Source organism: Tasmannia lanceolata, unplaced genomic scaffold, assembly GCF_043159265.1.
Source record: "Tasmannia lanceolata isolate RefF3 unplaced genomic scaffold, GAP_Taslan_0.1 ptg000020l, whole genome shotgun sequence".
NCBI lineage: Eukaryota > Viridiplantae > Streptophyta > Magnoliopsida > Canellales > Winteraceae > Tasmannia > Tasmannia lanceolata.
In genome coordinates, this window is record NW_027518697.1 from 33117777 (window position 1) to 33123511 (window position 5735).

General features: G+C 40.4%; 1 pseudogene; it reads left to right on the forward strand.

The window, feature by feature from the left end:
* Positions 1-524: 524 nt before the first annotated feature.
* On the forward strand, positions 525-3134 carry LOC143853973 (oligopeptide transporter 7 pseudogene; annotated as a pseudogene).
* The last annotated feature ends 2601 nt before the right edge of the window (positions 3135-5735 follow it).

Consider the following 5735-nt stretch of genomic DNA (forward strand, 5'->3'; position numbering starts at 1 on the left):
CTAATAATTGAGATGATGAGAACAATCCCGGGCACCTACATGCATGTTTTTCGAGCGAGAGATCTACGTCCAGGGGGAGATGATAAATTTGCTCGTTTATTCTGGGCATTTGGTCCCAGCATACGTTCTTTCCAGCAACACTCGGATCGATAGTTTTGGTCGATGGGACGCATCTACGTGGAAAGTATCTTGGAATCTTACTGATCGCAGTTGAGGTAGACGGGAACAACGGATTAGTTCCATTAGCTTTTGGAGTTGTCGAGACTGAGAATGAAGATAGCTGGTGCTGGTTCCTCTATTGGTGAAGCGGCACGTATTGCCGGAGGGGATAGGCGCATTCACCCTATGCTCCGATCGACAAAAGGGGTTGATGCAAGCAGTGCCTAAAGTAATGCCTATTGCAAACCATAGCTACTGCATGCGTCACCTCGCCGCCAATTTGTAGACCGACTTCAAAGACCCTTCACTTAAGAAATTGTTCTGGAGAGATGCTAGGGCTTTGAGAGAGTGTTTTCATAGACACAATGGAAAAAATTAAGGCGATGAGTGAAAATGCACACAACTGGATAGCCGCTATTCCCAAGGAAAACTGGGCAAGTTTCTACTTCAAGGGGGATAGATATGATGTGTTGACCACCAATAGATCGGAGTATTACAATGTAGTGCTGAAGGATGCCAGAAAATTGTCGATTGCAGCTGCGGTGGAGCTGACTCGTTTTAAGAGCTCCGAATACATACAGAAACGTCAAGCGATGGGTCATGAATGGGAAACGAAGTGCACACATTATGCAGAAAAACATTTGGGTCTGGCCAGGGAACAAGGTCGTGGATATGATGCTTATCGAGTAGGTGTGCACAAATTTGAAGTAAGGTCCCGTGATCATCATGATGTCGTAGACTTGCTGCTGCAAACCTATACATGTCGTGAGTTCCAAACGCTTGGGCTGCCGTGCGGACATGCCATGGCAATCATTGCCATCACGGATTTTGATGAGTACGATTATTGCCAGAAATGGTTTCGTATAGAGATGTATCGGGAAACGTACTCTGAGGTCCTCCACCCTACAGTAGATCGCAGTCAATGGGAAGTGCCTCCAGAACCTCTCAACACTGTATTACCTCCAATTGCGAAAAGACCACATGGACGGCCGCGTACGAGAAGATCTGACCGCGAATTGCAGAGTGGAGTGCATCATAAAGGCACGATCTGTGGAAAACTTGGCCACAACAAAAGGACTTGCAGAGAACCTCCCATGGAGAGACAACTGCCTGATGAAACTGCCATTGGACCCTCTGCCCCCGTTTTCAATAGGTACGTGATACGTAATTTATGGAGGTCAATAAGTAGTATCAAACTTTCCCGATTCCATACTTATTCGGTGTGGTGGTGGTGTTTGTAGGTCGAGTGTACCTTATGCAGCTCCTTTTTTCACGTAATTACTCCACGGACAATGCATTGGAGGCTCCACTCGGATGAAGGAGGACAAGTGGATTAATTGAAAGTGTGCACAGTAATTAGTTCATGTATTTAATTTTTTGCTACGGGAAACCCTTTTTTGGTATACTGTAATTAGTGGTGTGCATATATTTATCTTTTTTTGTGTACTGAATTCAAAAAATGTACTCGAAACCTAGTTTATATTGGGTTTGAGTCTATTTGGCAGGGAAGAATCCTAAAATAAAATATTCGATGTCTTCAAACAGAGTAAATTCCCCGAAGAGAAAGATCAGAACAGTACATGAAGAGTAGATGAAAGTCAATTCCTGCATTCTGACTCCATGCTTCAATTTGTTTTTAGTTCTGCTACATGAAATTAGGTCACAAAATTCTGAACTTATGAAGTAACTGTCATCAGAGCTTCGAAAGTTCATGTAAAAAGTAGGGGGACATTGTAATTGTTGAGAGCCCAAAAGTCATTATTCAACTCAAATTGACATTTAATTATGTGTCCAATAATCAGCTCTCGACTCCTAATAGGTTATCAAAATCCAAAACAAATAGGGTGGGTGACAGATTGAGCGTCTAATCCAATTGCATTTTTAGCGCAAGTCAGGTGTAAACAATGCACACAAACTCATTCAGTTTATGATCATCCACATAACATTTTCTCATGACAAAAATGCCTTCCTTTTTTATATAAAATGACAAGAGTATCCTTAATAGAGTTTTCAATATTATTATCTGACTTGGTGATTATATTGCTAGACGCCGGGGATAAATATCACAACAGAGTATATACTCGGGTATTTATACCCAGGATACCCCGTCGCTAACATATGCTTCAAGGTTTATGGGTATATCAGTATGTCACAGGCTATCACATTTCTGCAACACTTCAAGCTTGGTCATCACATGAAGATTCCTCCAAGAACAATGTTCATGGCTCAGGTTTGTGTCTCTCCTCTTCCACCTTTCCTCTTTACCCAATTGAACAAATTAATAACCAAATTTGTCATCCTAACAATATCTTTTTCCTTCTAAATAATGACAATGAAGATGAATAGAATGAAATTTTCAGGTGGTGGGTTCCCTCATAGCAGCACTGGTGTACTTGGGAACTGCATGGTGGCCCTTGGAGACTATCCCAGACATTTGTGATACTGAATTATTGTCCTCAAACAGTCCATGGACTTGCCCAGGTGACCATGTATTCTACGATGCCTCCGTCATCTGGGGTTTGATAGGGCCTCGCAGAATCTTCGGAGATCTCGGCACATACTCCGCCATAAACTGGTTCTTCCTCGGCGGTGCAATTGCTCCTCTCCTTGTGTGGCTTGCCCACAAGGCCTACCCTCACCAGAAATGGATCCCTCTCATCAACATGCCTATCCTTATAGGTGCCACATGAAATATGCCGCCGGCCACAGCTGTTAACTAGACTAGCTAGGTCATTCTTGGATTCCTTTCGGGCTTCGTTGTGTATCAGTACCGGCGAGACTGGTGGCAGAGGCATAATTATGTGCTTTCTGGTGCGCTCGATGCCGGTCTGGCCTTCATGGGAGTGTTGTTGTATCTGTGTTTCAGATTGGAGAATATTAGCCTCAACTAGTGGGGAAATGACTTGGATGGGTGCCCCTTGGCTTCTTGTCCTACTGCGAAAGGCATCGTAGTTGAAGGCTGCCCAGTTTTCTAAAGGTGGAATGAGTTCTCATAGTTGAAGGCTGCCCAGTTTTCTGAAGCTGGAATGAGTTCTACCTTGCAAGCATTGTTGAAATAAGTTTTTTCCTGCTGCTAAGAAAATAGATCAACAACTGGAAAAGAAATTTGGTTGTGTATATATATATAATCCATTTCAACTGAATCAATTCACTTTCCAGTGTAAATAACTGAAAGAATACCGTTTACTTGAAAAAATTTTGATGAGTTTCAAATGCTCTAAATTTTAGTTATGAATTCGATTTCGTTTTTCATTTTGGAGAATGGAACAAATAACGAAACAGAACTTTCTGCCAAAAAACTGGACGAATACTGAGATAATGGGCCAAAAAAAGTTCATCATTTTGCAATATTTTTTTTGGGTTTTTCTTTTCCTTGTACCATATTTAGTGACCATTTTTTGTTCGTTTGAAGGGCATTGATGTCCCAAATAAATGGAGCATTAGAATGTATCAAAATCCTTCATTTTTACACCTGTACAAAACCTATTTCTTTCCTAAAATACGAACTGAAATACAAAAAATCAATAATCATAGTGTATTTTTTTTTAACGGCTAAAGCATTAGATGTTTCATTCAACTAAGCAAACGAAATCCCCACCAAAATGGAATTAATAACAAAGCTCCATATACAAGTGTAAAAAGAATAGAGTTTGAACTCAACTGCCTCCTCTTAGATGAGACTTTCAGCTTTTGTCTAAGCATCCAAAAGCACTTTTACCCTATTAAGGAATCGATCTTATCATGGTTTTCAAAGACTTGGGGGCAATTTGGGGCTCTTTCAGACAAAGTCCTAACATTTTCAGCTACAATAAAAATATAAATACCCGGAAAAGCACAAAAAACAGGGATCTCATTGCCAACTCTGAGGATGAAAATAATAACTAGAGAGAATAACCACAATTAAATACAAATAAATCATATTTCCATCCAATACAAATAAGAATTCCCCCAAAACTTTCAGAACAAACATTTGATGATTTTCAAAGTCCTTTAGCATATTTCGCAATGAACCCAATGCCACAACCACCATCACTTGACAGAACTTGATTTTTAATTAGAAATACATAATTCTCAGTATGCTGAGATACAAACAAACCCTCCCTCTGTGTTTCTACAGCCTGGTTTCTATCCTATACATATGCGCCCAATAATTACAAATAAATTTACCCCATTTTGCTTACAAATACACACAAAACTTCACTGGAAGGACCATCAACATCCATCCCGTTTACACCATCCATGAGAACTTTACATAATTTACCCGAGGTGGATAAATAAATGTAAACCCGATATGCGAAAGACATAAGTCTCTCAAGCTGTGGAGGTCTTCTTCATTTTTCACTCATATATCCCCCTTAAGAAAATCGCCACAGTCCCCGATAAGCGGGAAGCGGGAATGTCACACTTGGTGAAAGTGAATGATCCTTTTCATACAAATGCTCGATCGCTTTAAGCACGAACAAACCACAGTCGAACCTGCATAACAACGGTTGTATTAAGCGAATCAAATTCATACCCTAGAAAAAGAAACATTTAAATATACTGACCCATTGGCCTGTTGTGGGAAATTGTCCATCTGAGCATATTGAAAATGGTCTATATCACAACCGCTTTCCTTGAAGTACTCCTTCAACAATGCTACCTGCAAGTGGTTAACATTGAGAGGTTTAGGAAACATAAGTGTTATACGTATAGATTTATAACTAGGAAAACATTGAAGATGCTAAACCACTTACGGTCAATCCTGCTCGTTCCTGGGACTCCATTCCTTTACACAAATTGCATTCGTGGAAGATTTTGGTCACCATATCGACAATGAGAAGAACCCAATGGCTGTCTTCACATAATGGCAATAGTACCATTTTTACTGCTTCGAGCTGGTGGTCTATAAGTCTACCGTGCAGAGCGTCCTTCGCCGTCTTCCACTTTTCTACCCTCTGCTCGTCAGTCACTTCGCTCCCCACTGCAGTTAGAGTTCCCTATAAAAAAAAGGAATTCAATGGGATACTACATATATAATCTTATGTAAACTGAAATGTGGGATGATAGAAATTACACTTACATGTGCCACCGAAGGAACGAAGACAATTCTGCCCCTATGATCTGCTAACCCATCCTCGTTGGAGGACTGTACGTGCTTCCCATATATATCCACGATCTTCAAGGAAGAGAAGTAAATGTGAGATGTAGATTATTACCTATGGTAATGTAGAATTTATTGATAAAAAAATGACACTTACAGTGCCAGTGAGGTATTCTCTGACATTCCGAAGGTGTTGTAGGTCTTCGGCTAATAGGTGTACATCATCCTTTTCCATGAGAATATCACTGCAAAATTGTATTAAATTGTTAGTTAATAATTTTCGTTTCTGATCACCTTAAATCATGGTCTAATATAATTCACATATACTTGCCTTTTTTTCATGCTTTAGACGTCTCTCTATCAGAGATGTTCTCCTTCCCTTAGGGAATTTCCCGTCATACCCTTTCTTCTTCGGGGGTGGTTTAGGTATGTTGGGGTCCTCCCCCTTTTTCTTCCCTTTCTTCTGCCTCCTCTTTCGAGTCTTTCCTGATAA